The sequence below is a fragment of the Entelurus aequoreus genome, linkage group LG16 (assembly GCF_033978785.1).
Source record: "Entelurus aequoreus isolate RoL-2023_Sb linkage group LG16, RoL_Eaeq_v1.1, whole genome shotgun sequence".
NCBI lineage: Eukaryota > Metazoa > Chordata > Actinopteri > Syngnathiformes > Syngnathidae > Entelurus > Entelurus aequoreus.
The window spans coordinates 34,110,062-34,124,269 of NC_084746.1; positions in this window are offsets into that span (position 1 = coordinate 34,110,062).

Below are 14,208 nucleotides of genomic sequence, written 5' to 3' on the forward strand. Positions count from 1 at the left end.
TTGCAAATCATTGTATTCTGTTTTTACTTACCATTTACACAACGTGCCAACTTCACTGGTTTTGGATTTTGTAGGTTTATTATATGACAATCATCATCCTATGATTGAACGATGACTCTACATTTGTGAGATTTATGACGTGTCATTCAAAGGCCTATCCTTAAAGGCGACAAATATTGGAAAACCAACTTTTCTTATTGGTACCTGTTTTTGAGAATTTGGGAGCTGCATAAGTCCCAAAAATAGAGATATTTATAAAAAATATTTGCATTCCTTCATACTTCCTCCCAAGCAGCCATTTGGAATGTTCCCCATTTGTGACATATTTCCATATATGGTAAAGATTTACCCTAAGAGGTTTGCGCGAGTTTGCCATTGTAGTCGATAAGCTTCATATTTGTCGTACATGCACATGCATGATAATACCCTCTGCTATTGCCATTTCTAATACAAAGTAGCGTATAGTAACTTCTAATAACACATTTTACTTATAAGGTGCCCTTCTTGGCACTCAAGGACACCGTACAAAAACAAAACAATAAAATCAATTGGATAAAAACAACATTAAAAACAAAGACAGATACAATTTACAGTGAATAAGCAGTCAGGAATAGGTGGATTGATTTAAAGAGGGAAATTAAGTCTATATTGCAAAGGTCTGGTGGTAATGAGTTTCAAAGATAAGGGTTTGTGGATAGCTTTGAAAGTGAGGAGAATTATTTTAAACTGGATACGATTTTTGATGGGCAGCCAATGGAGTTGTTGCAGAACAGGGGTGATGTGCCGGATTGAAGGGGTTCTGGTGATTATCTAACTTCTAACGTATATCTGTCAGTAGACTCCATATGGAAGCGCTGAAAACTACAAAATGGCTGACAGGGCGAAGGTGAGCCACGTAAATAAGACCGCCCACAAAACGCTGCATCCTGAAGCGACTGTCAGAAAGCGGCTTGAAGATGATCTGTAAAACATAATCCATGCAACATTTTGACCAAAGAACCACCATTACATGTTAAGAAGTGTTTTAAATGTAGAAACAAATGTCATAAGAATATGACCCCTTTAAATCAATATACCTATGGAAATATTGGCGATTAAAGTTAGATTGAATAAATATATTGATGGGCTCATTAATAATAATATTGAAAGTAAAATAATGTATGCAGACTATACAAGCTTTTTTATCAGCCCCAACCCTCATTGTTTGCGGAACCTTCTTAATCTTTTGGACATATTTTCACAGCAATCTGGCGTTAAGCTTAATTATGATAAATGTAAAATGTTAAGGATCGGAAATCTAAAGGGAACGTCCTTTCGAATGGAATGCAAAGTGCCTGTTTTGTGGACAGATGGTCCAGTTAACATACTTGGTGTTGTTTTCCCAGAGAATCAGGAAGACCTAGGCTCAATAAATTATGATAATCGACTAAGAAAGCTGGACAAAATTATGTAATTATGGAAAGGGAAATCCTTAACCTTGTATGGTAAAATATCTATTGTCAACTCGTTAATTATTCCTCAATTTATTTATTTGTTTTTGTCATTACCAGCTCCATCACAAAACTTTTTTAAGATTTATGAGCGGAGGGTCTTCGATTTTGTCTGGGACGGCAAACCAGAAAGGATTAAAAGAAAGGTTTTGTACAATGAATATGAATATGGGGTCCTGAAACTTCTCAACCTGGAAGCTATGTGTCTGTCTTTAAAAGCATCAATTGTTCCAAAGATGTATTTAAACACTGAGTGGTACACAAGTGTCCTGTTGGACAAAAAACATGTACTGTATCAAAAGAAATGGTATCCTTTTTTAAAAGTGATCCCCTCCCTTTTTTCTTATGTAGAGAGTCTGCTGGGAAACATGGCGGGGTTCATAAAGGAAACAATCCACTCATAGTGGTGTTTTCAATTTTATGTGCCAGAAAAAAGAGACGATATTTTGCAGCAGATAATATGGATGAACTCTAATATTGTAATAGATGGAAAGCCTCTCTTTTGGATAAATATGTTTGAAAGAGGAATCATTTTTGTCAATGATATTATCAATGAGAATGGTAAGATTATGAAGTATGATGAATTTAGAACTATGTATGGTGATGCTTGTTCAAGTTTTTTATTTAATCAACTAACTGGAGTAATTGGGAAAAGATGAAAACAAATAATTAATTATGGAACTACTAAATTATCAGTTTGTAAACATCTAATAAGAAATGTGAGTTGGCAAAAAGGAACTAAAATAAATAGAAAATTATATAAGTTTTATTTAATAAAGAAATCTTTGAAGGCTGTCCCATATAACACATATGGAAAATGGGAGGACTTTTTTGACTGCCCGTTGCCGTGGGATGCCATATTCAAACTAATCTATAAAACTACTATTGATGTGCAAAATCGTTATTTTCAAATTAAAATTATTATTCTTACCCACAGGGAAAATGTTAAAATTATGGAATATGACAGAGTCAGGTGACTGCCGATTTTGTTGTCAGGAGTCTGAATCCACCCTGCATTTGTTTTGGTATTGTCATATTGTGTCTTCGTTTTGGGTGGAAGTTGAAAAAATGTGTTTAAGGATTGGTTTGTTTATGAAGCTTAATGTGGTTTCTGTTATTTTGGGAGAGTTCATTGACAATCATGATTTAATCAATTTAATTATAGTACTCGGTAAAAGATTTATTTTTAAGACCAAAAACAGATATTCACTTAGTATTACTTTCTTTAAAACATTTATTCAGTATTTTTTAACTTTAGAAAGTTACATGGTTGAAAACGATAATGATGCCAAAAAACATTAAAAAAGATGGAAAGTCCTCAAAGGCTTATGTTGGAAGTGTAATTATGTTTATAGATTATATGCTGTCTGTTGTTGTGTTCCCTAATTTTGAGTGACCCGAACATAATCTGGACTGTACAAAAATCTTTTTTTTTTTTTTGGAAAATTTAATTTTGTTTATATGTTATATGCAATCTGTTTTGTTCCCAAATTTTTTTTATTTTTTTTTCAGTGTACATGAATGAAGGTGTGTGTTGCTGAACCCGACTTGGACATTATCTGGACTGGACCTGGTTTTAAAAACCCTTTAAACAAATCTAATTTCATTTACAACCGAGTCTGGTGAAGATAAGGTCCTTTTTTTTTTTTTTTAGATAAGATAAATAAATATTTTCTTGGATAAAAAAGAAAGTAAAACAATATAAAAATAATTACATTAAAAAAAAAAAGTAATTAAATGAAAATGTTAGTGGACCAGCAGCACATACAATCAAGTGTGCTTCAGGGACTGTGTCCCTTGCAGAAGTGTTGTCCATGTTGTGGGAACCAGAAATATTGGTAGTAGAAAGAAAAAAAACCTTTTTGTGTGAGTGGGTGTGTATGAGTGTGAATGGGGGAGGGAGGTCTTTTGGGGGGGGTTGATGCACTAGTTGAAAGTGTATCGTGTGTTTTTTCTATGCTGATTTAATAAATTTAAAAAAATAAAAAATAAAAAAACAAACAGAGGCTCCTAATTAGTCTGCTGACATATGCAGTAACATATTGTGTCATTTCTCATTCTATTATTTTGTCAAAATTATAAAGGACAAGCTGTAAAAATGGATTAATAATCCACTTGCTCATTTACTGTTAATATCTGCTTACTTTCTCTTTTAACATGTTCTGTCTACATTTCTGTTAAAATGTAATAATCACTTATGCTTCTGTTGTTTGATACTTTACATTAGTTTTGGATGATACCACAAATGTAGGTATCAATCCGATACCAAGTAGTTACAGGATCATACATTGGTCATATTTAAAGTCCTTGTGTGTCCAGGGACATATTTCCTGAGTTGATAAACACAATATGAATTTTAAAAAAGGAAAAAAGATTCTGTGACGATAAAAAATATTGACGTATTCATAGTAGTATCAACTAGATACGCTCTTGTACTTGGTATCATTACAGTGGATGTCAGGTGTAGATCCACCCATGGCATTTGTTTACATTGTGACGCCGGTGAGCTATTGTATCCTCCTACGGTGTGTAGTGAAGCATGTTTAGCTATTCCTCGTCCTGCAGGGATGATGCTTGTAAGAAACGTACTTTATTTGTTGCCATGGAGGCGAGGATTAGTGATTTAGAAGTAGCTAAAACACTGCCGACTGCGGATGGATGTTCACTGCTAGCTAGCTAGCCATGTCTTAAAGCACCTCTTCCTGAGGGCGTTTCAGTGTTATAACTTCACCTTTATCTTTAGTTTTTAAGCCAAAATGCGTCCGTTCTCCCTTTTCTGTCTACACACTGTGTCTGCTTGTAAGTACTCTGTGATTGTGCGCTGCCGAACATGCTCCTCTGCTCGTAAAACCAGCAATGTCACGACGTGACCATGCGCCGTCATGCCCGGGAACCGGTACTTTTCAAACAGAGTATAGTGCCGATTTTGATTCATTAGTACCGCGATATTATACTAGTACCGGTATACCGTACAACCCTAGTACATCATTTAAATTAATCCTACAGGAACGTTTTCCAAAAGGTTTCACCTGAATGCACTATTTCTTCAAAACTTGCTAACAGTTTTACCTCAAGTGCCGTCAGGGTTTATTTTGGAGGGAAATTTGCAAGTGACCACAACAGTTTGAGTCTCCAACCCTCATGGTAAATGGCTTACACTTGTATAGCGCTTTTCTACCTTCAAAGTACTCAAAGCACGTTGACACACTGATGGCGGGAAGCTGCCATGCGAGGCCCTAACCACGACCCGTCAGGAGCAAGGGTGAAGTGTCTTGCTCAAGGACACAACGGACATGACTACGATGGCAGAAGCGGGGATCAAACCCGGAACCCCTCGGGTTGGCGACACGGCTGCTCTACCAACCGAGCCATTGACCTGATAACTGATCATATAACAACCTGCCGCGGCCTATATTCGTTATTAAAGCCACATTTTTTTGTGATCAATCACACGAGTCCAAGTGATAACTTTGACAGCTGCAATAATATAATATTGATTGACAATTTCAAATTAAAGTAGGGCTGTCGAATCAGATTAATAACACTTTTGAATTGGGTTTAATCGTGATTAATAAGAGGTAACTACTCACTTGCATAACTCAAATGAACTTAAAAAAGAGCACATTATTTGGATACAAATGCAATTTTATTGTCAGAATGTCATTTTTTTTAATGTTACTACATCGTTTATTTGCTTAAAGTAGGGTTGTGCGGTATACCTTTACTAGTCTAGTACCGCGATACCAATGAATCATATTCGGTACTATACCGTCTCTAAAAAGTACCGGTTCTTCCTATATACATGATTAAGGTAATATTTTTTGTGATTAATGGATGGTCCAGGGTGTACCCCGCCTTCTGCCCGAATGCAGCTGAGATAGGCTCCAGCACACCCCGCCACCCCAAAAGGGACAAGCGGTAGAAAATGGATGGATGGATGAAGTCACTGCAGAAACAACAAAGAGTCATTGAACTCATCACTCCTGCTCAATACAGTAATACACGTGGCGCCCCCTATGGGTTCAACTTCGCTATAGCCTGTGTATGTGTTCGACTCATATGCACATAACATGTTTTAAACCACAGGTGTCAACCTCAAGGCCCGGGGGCCAGATGTGGCCCTCCACTTCATTTTATTTGGCCCTCGAAAGCCTGGAAATAATATGTATCAATAAAGGACTGTAACTTTTCTTACTAAATGTATTATTTCTTTCTATTATGGGAGAAAACAAATATATGTACTGCATGTATCGGAAATTATGTTAACTTAATTTTTGTCTAATTATGCAAAAATATATTAAACATTCAAACCATTTTTTCAATAAAAATAAATACTAATAATAATGATTTCAAAGCAAGTTATCCATCAAATTGTACAATGTAAAAGTAGCAATAGATTTCATGGTAAAATTGTGAAATTGTTACGTGTGGGTCGCATCTTTATGCGCGGTCGTTCTCCCGGGATGCAGACGGACGACTACGGACAAAAGCATGAGGTAGGAGATTATTTATTTATCATAAATCATAGAAAAACAGGAAACAAGCAAAAGGAAAAACGTGCCGATCGCACGGGAAGCTAAGGTAACCACTTAACTCAGGAAGCATAAACTAGGAGACAAGAAATACTAATGTAACATGTTGCATATAGCAAACAATGAAGCCAAACCGAGTGTGGCGAGCAACGTGAATAAATAGCTCTCTGATTAGTGGTCGACCGCAGGTGAGCGTGCCGACCACTAACCAGAGGCAGGTGAACCCAATTAATCCCCATGGAAACCAAAACAAACCCAGAGGTGCACAAAACAGGAACTAAGGGAGTCCAAAACTAACAGAACATAACTAAACAAAACATGATCCGGGCCACGGATTATGACATAAATTGACTATGGTTTTTACAACATTTTTCTCTAAATGAAAAAAAAAACAGTACTTTTTTTTACTGTAATAAACTGTGGTGCTGTTTGGCATTTACAGTAATACACTGAAAAATCTACAGTTGTTGATTTGCGGTAAAAAACAACAAAAAAAACAACTGGCAGCTCAGGTGCTAAAACTGCACCACAGTTTATTACAGTAAAAAAAAAAAAGTTCTGTTTTTTTCATTTATAGAAAAATGCGGTAAAACCCACGGTAAATTTCACAAGTTTACAATGAAATCTATTGCTACTTTTACATTGCACAATTTGATGGATAACGTGCTTTGAAATCATTATTACTAGTATCAATTTATATTCAAAAAATGGTTTGAATGTTTGATAATATATTTTTGCATAATTAGACAACATTTAAGTTAACATCATTTGTGATGACATGGAGTACATATATTTATTTTCTCCCAAAATAGAAAGAAAGAATACATTTAGTAAGAAAAGTTACAGTACTTAATTTATACAAATTTCCAGGCTTTCCAGGGCCAAATAAAATGAAATGGAGGGCCACATCTGGCCCCCGGGCCTTGAGTTTGACACCTGTGGTTTAAAACATGTGTTATGTGTACATACAGTTGTGGTCAAAAGTGTACATACATTTGTAAATAACAATGTCAAGGCTGTCTTGAGTTTCCAATAATTATCAATTCGATGGCAAATATTTTTGTTTCATCTGACTTCACATGGACAAAGATCAGACCTTCTGGAGGAAAGTTCTGTGGTCAGATGAAACAAAAATTGAGCTGTTGGGTCACAATACCCAGCAATATGTTTGGAGGAGAAAAGGTGAGGCCTTTAATCCCAGGAACACCAATCCTACCGTCAAGCATGGTGGTGGTAGTATTATGCTTTGGGCCTGTTTTGCTGCCAATGAAACTGGTGCTTTACAGAGAGTAAATGGGACAATGAAAAAGGAGGATTACCTCCAAATTCTTCAGGACATCCTAAAATCATCAGCCTGGCGGTTGGGTCTTGGGCGCAGTTGGTTGTTCCAACAGGACAATGACCCCAAACACGTCAAAAGTGGTAAAGGAATGGCTAAACCAGGCTAGAATTAAGGTTTTAGAATGGCCTTCCCAAAGTCCTGACTTAAACATGTGGACAATGCTGAAGAAACAAGTCCATGTCAGAAAACCAACAAATTTAGCTGAACTGCACCAATTTTGTCAAGAAGAGTGGTCAAAATTTCAACCAGAAGCTTGTGGATGGCTACCAAAAGCACTTTATTGCAGTGAAACTTGCCAAGGAACATGTAACCAAATATTAACATTGCTGTATGTATACTTCTGACCCAGCAGATTTGGTCACATTTTCAGTAGACCCATAATCAATTCATAAAAGAACCAAACTTCATGAATGCTTTTGTGACCAACAAGTATGTGCTCCAATCACGCTATCACAAATAAATAAGAGTTGTAGAAATTATTGGAAACTCAAGACAGCCATGACATTATGTTCTTTACAAGTGTATGTAAACTTTTGACCACGACTGTACACTAAATTTCGAAGTGAAATGATTGCAACTTACCATATTTTTTTACATTTTAGTTTAATAGTATCCACTGTTAGATACGGCCCTCTGGGGCCAACATAACTGCGATGTGGTCCTCTGTGAAAACAACTTTGACACCTCTGTTTTTAAACTATTTGTGTTGTGTTTTTTCAGGGAAATTATCTTGATGATGTGATCTTTAACACTTAGTGCTGCAAAAATAACTAATTTCATGATAGGTTGAGTCCAAGTAGATTGAAATCATTGGAAATAATCAAATACAAGTTTAATGTAGGGTTGTACGGTATACCAGTATTAGTATAGTACCGCGATACTAATGAATCATTTTCGGTAATATACTGCCTTTGAAACGTATCGGTCCTGCACTCCCCCAAAACCGCGTCGTCGTCACGTCGTGACATTGCTGGTTTTACGAGCAGAGGAGCATGTTTGGCAGCGCACAATCACAGAGTACTTACAAGCAGACACAGTGTGTAGACAGAAAAGGGAGAATGGACGCATTTTGGCTTAAAAACTAAAGATATAGGTGAAGTTATAACACTGAAACGCCCTCAGGAAGAGGTGCTTTAAAACATGGCTAGCTAGCTAGCGGCTAACATCCATCCGCAGTCGGCAGTGTTTTAGCTACTTCTAAATCACTAATCCTTGCCTCCATAGCAACAAATAAAGTAAGTTTCTTACAAGTATCATCCCTGCAGGACTTGGAATAGCTAAACATGCTTCACTACACACCGTAGGAGGATACAATAGCTCACCGGCATCACAATGTAAACAAATGCCATGGGTGGATCTACACATGACAGCCACTGTAATGATACCAAGTACAGGCACGAATCAAGTCGGTACTACTATGATTATGTCGATATTTTTTGGCATCACAACATCTTTCGTTTAAAAAATATGCATATTATGTTTATAAACTCAGGAAATATGTCCCGGGACACATGAGGACTTTGAATATGACCAATGTATGATCCTGTAACCACTTGGTATCGGATTGATAGGTAGGTATGTAGGTAGGTATTTATCAGTGACGTGCGGTGAGGTTCATGTCAGGTGAGGCACTGACTTCATCACAGTCAGATTTACAAACATATGAACCCTAAAGAGTATCTTATTCACCATTTGATTGGCAGCAGTTAACGGGTTATGTTTAAAAGCTCATACCAGCATTCTTCCCTGCTTGGCACTCAGCATCAAGGGTTGGAATTGGGGGTTAAATCACCAAAAATTATTCCCAGGCACGGCGCCGCTGCTGCCCACTGCTCCCCTCACCTCCCAGGGGTTGAACAAGGGATGGGTCAAATGCAGAGGACAAATTTCACCACACGTGTGTGTGACAATCATTGGTATACTTAACTTTAACTTTACACTTACAAACTGTAGCACACAAAAAAGCACATTTAATAAAAAAAAACGTTATTATGGTCTTACCTTTACTTATAAGTGCGGGAGCAGTGGTGTTCATGTTGGAAGAGTTGTGAATGAATGAAATATGAAATCCGCGCTGCAGACTGCAGGTGTACCTAATGTTGTGTCCCTGTTCACGGCTCCTCCAGCGTGCCGCACGAGCATTGTTGTTTTTGCACTTTTTGGCTTCTTGTTAAGTGACTTTTTTTGGGTGGATGCGGTCTTGCACGTGGAGGGTTTGGGTGTGGGCTTTAGTTGGTGTGGCGCTCCCGTTGGGCGGTTCATTCTGCGGCGGAGGTGCTTGGCACCAGGAGGCGGGGTTATGAGACGAGCCTCCAGTTTTATGATCGCTCAGCACAAGAAATACGTTACACACATACAGTTGTTGACAAAATACACTGTACATTATATACCTCAGCTAACTAAACTATGGAAATGTATAATATAATTCCTATAGCAATACCGTCTCACTGCACAGCAGGCCAGCAGTTAGCCGAGTCATTGCGCACAATCCAAGTTGAGGCACAACGCAGTGACGTGCCTCAACTGGCTGCTGATCACCGCACCGTCTCTTCTGAGTATTTGAACGGCAAATGTGAAAATAAAAATAAAAATAATCTGGTGAAGTTAAATGGAAAATAACTTTAGTATAATCACTGGATACATAATTTACTTTTTTTCTTTCTTTCCATGATGGCAGGTGAGGCCGTGCCTCCCCTGCCTCTAGTGACTGCACGCCACTGGTATTTATTGTCATTGCACAAGTACAACGAAACTTTGTTTTCAGCACAAACCCGTTCAAGATTAGACAAACAGTGTACAGGGTTACAGAACAGGAACGCTGATGGGTCGCCATAAAAGATGGGAAAAAGGTAAACGCTGGGGAAGGATGAGTAAAAACATACAATCTAGACTGGGCTCCTAAGGGGGCACAGTCTGGAGTAGGAAAAAACCTCCATAGCAAAGCATACATACATATTACAACATACATCTTGCAACAGAGGGAATCAAGCAGGAAATACCTAAATGTGTGGTATCATCCGAAACTAATGTAAAGTATCAAACAACAGAAGAATACTTGATTATTACATTTTAACAGAAGTGTAGATAGCAGGGGCGTCACTAGCTTTTAAGGACAGGGGGGGCTTAGCCCCCAGGAGATGCACAGGACGCAAGCGAACGTAGCGCATGAGCACAAAACTTCACAAACGGCTAACAAAGACTTAGAAATTATTCATTGTTATTTAAAAAAATGCACGGGACAAAATGAAATGCTCCCCGGGACGATGGCTTTTAACCATTTTTTAAAATTATTTTTTTAATGTATTTATTCATTTTACATTTTATATTAAATGTCTTGGTTTTTCCACCCTCTGAAAATCCTATGAAATGTTTAACAAGCCATCCTAAAATAATACAACAGCTATTAATGTAACAATACAATAAAACAAATATATTTAATTATGTTTTTTTCATTTTTTTAACAATAGGCTAATGTATATTACTTTATATAGATTCTACAAGAGTGATGTGGGCATTTTCTATATGAACAAGTCCAAGGACCGCAAGCAAGGTCGCAGAGAAAATGCGGACTGGATTTTGAGTGATGTGGGCATTTTCTATATGAACAAGTGGAATGGATTGGATACCGACGCACTAAAGGGGCTCTTTACCTTACGCTATGAAGTGAGGGGAAACTGAGTGAATAATGACAGGTTATATGATTATTTATTTAAACTCATATTCAGGCCACTTTATAATGAATATGTCGGCTTGTATTTGTAAAAAAAAATTTTTTTAAAAAAATAATAAATATAACACCAAATTGCTTTGCTTGAGCCCACCTAAAATAGGCCTAACAACGCCAATGGTAGATAGAACATGTTGAAACAGAAAGTAAGCAGATATTAACAGTAAATGAACAAGTAGATTAATAATGAATTTTTTACCAATTGTCGTTAATAATGTTGACAAAATAATAGAATGAGAAATGACACAATAGGTTACTGCATACGTCAGCAGACTAATTAGGAGCCTTTGTTTGTTTACTTACTACTAAAAGACAAGTTGTCGAGTTAAAGTACCAATGATTGTCACACACACACTAGGTGCGGCGAAATTATTCTCTGCATTTGACCCACCGAAGGCTTGGAATAACCTACAATCGAATATTCAACTTTAAACCCTTGTTACATTGAATGAGTTAAAGCTTCTGTGAAAGGACTGCAGTCTACCTTGTCTGTATGCACATGTGTTATGTGAGCAAGTTTTAATGTCGTAAATTGGATGTTTTATGTGTTGTTTACTGTTTTTAAAGGCCTACTGAAACCCACTACTACCGACCACGCAGTCTGATCGTTTATATATCAATGATGAAATCTTAACATTGCAACACATGCCAATACGACCGGGTTAATTTATAAAGTGCAATTTTAAATTTCCCGCTAAACTTCCGGTTGAAAACGTCTATGTATGATGACGTATGCGCGTGACGTCCAGTGACGTGCAGTCAGTAGAGGCAGGGCCTCACCTGCCATCTGGGAAAGAAAAAAAATGTAAAAAGAAAAAAAAAAAATTAAATTGTTATATGTATCCAGTGATTATACTAAAGTTATTTTCCATTTAACTTCACCAGTTTTAGATTATTTTTATTTTCACATTTGCCGTTCAAATACTGAGAAAAGACGGTGCGGTGATCAGCAGCCAGTTGAGGCACGTCACTCAGTTGTGCCTCAACATGGATTGTGCGCAATGACTTGGCTATTTGCTGGCCTGCTGTGCAGTGAGACCGTATTGCTATAGGAATTATATCAGCTAACTAAACTATGGCATAGTTTAGTTAGCTGAGGTACATAATGTACAGTGTATTTTGTCAACAACTGTATGTGTGTAACGTATTTTTTGTGCTGAGCATTCATAAAACTGCTGCAAAAGACGTACTGGCTGAGGCTCGCAGTAATCCGGCCTCCTGGTGGTAGAGGGCGGTAGTGATCCCAGAGATCATTCCTCGGCCGCAGAAGAAAAAAAAAGAAAGAAAAAAAAAAGTTAGCAAGTCAAGTGCAGCGATTGTTTATTTCCTCTCGCCTGAACTTTTATTAAAAACATGGAGGATTACATATATAAAATAAAACCGTTTTCTAAACTGGACTTTCAATGGAAGCAGGAGGTAATAATTAAAGGTAGACCAACGCCGGAGCTAAAAGGTTTGCTTTTGACTTCGGGACAGAAGACCCGTTCTTTTCAAACGGCGTGGTACACACGCAAAGGCTGGCTGTGTGGATGTCCAGCAAGAAAGGTAAGACCATAATAATGTTTTTTTAATTAAATGTGCTTTTTTGTGTGCTACAGTTAGTTTGTATGTGTAAAGAATGCTGGTATGAGCTTTTAAACATAACCCATTAACTGCTGCCAATCAAATGGTGAATAAGATACTCTTTAGGGTTCATATGTTTGTAAATATGACTGTGATGAAGTCAGTGCCTCACCAGCCATTATCCTCACCGCACGTCACTGGTGACATCAGTAGTTAAACGGAAGTATTCGGACACCATTGAATCCAATACAAAAAAGCTCTGTTTTCATCTCAAAATTCCACAGTATTCTGGACATCTGTGTTGGTGAATCTTTTGCAATTTGTTTAATGAACAATGAAGACTGCAAAGAAGAAAGTTGTAGGTGGGATCGGTGTATTAGCGGCTGGCTGTAGCAACACAACCAGGAGGACTTTGACTTGGATAGCAGACGCGCTATCCGACGCTAGCCGCCGACCGCACGGATGATCGGGTGAATCCTTCGTCCTTCCGTCGATCGCTGGAACGCAGGTGAGCACGGGTGTTGATGAGCAGATGAGGGCTGGCTGGCGTAGGTGGAGCGCTAATGTTTTTATCATAGCTCTGTGAGGTCCCGTTGCTAAGTTAGCTTCAATGGCGTCGTTAGCAACAGCATTGTTAAGCTTAGCCAAGCTGGAAAGCATTAACTGTGTGGTTACAGGTCCATGATTTAATAGTATTGTTGATTTTCTGTCTATCCTTCCAGTCAGGGGTTTATTTATTTTGTTTCTATCTGCATTTAAGCACAATGCTATCATGTTAGCTCCGTAGCTAAAGAGCTTCGCCGATGTATTGTCGTGGAGATAAAAGTCACTGTGAATGTCCATTTCGCGTTCTCGACTCTCGTTTTCAAGAGGATATAGTATCCGAGGTGGTTTAAAATACAAATCCGTGATCCACAATAGAAAAAGGAGAAAGTGTGGAATCCAATGAACCCTTGTACCTAAGTTACAGTCAGAGCGAAAAAAGATACGTCCTGCACTGCACTGTAGTCCTTCACTCTTACGTTCCTCATCCACGAATCTTTCATCCTCGCTCAAATTAATGGGGTAATCGTCGCTTTCTCGGTCCGAATCTCTCTCGCTGCATTGTAAACAATGGGGAAATGTGAGGAGCCTTTCAACCTGCGACGTCACGCTACTTCCGGTACAGGCAAGGCTTTTTTTATCAGTGACCAAAAGTTGCGAACTTTATCGTCAATGTTCTCTACTAAATCCTTTCAGCAAAAATATGGCAATATCGCGAAATGATCAAGCATGACACATAGAATGGATCTGCTATCCCCTTTTAAATAAAAAAACTCATTTCAGTAGGCCTTTAATAATGAATTTTCTACCACTTGTCCTTAATAATGTTGACAAAATAATAGAATGAGAAATGACACAATATGTTACTGCATATGTCAGCAGACTAATTAGGAGCCTTTGTTTGTTTACTTACTACTAAAAGACAAGTTGTCTAGTTAAAGTACCAATGATTGTCACACACACACTAGGTGCGGCGAAGTTATTCTCTGCATTTGACCCTGGGAGGTGAGG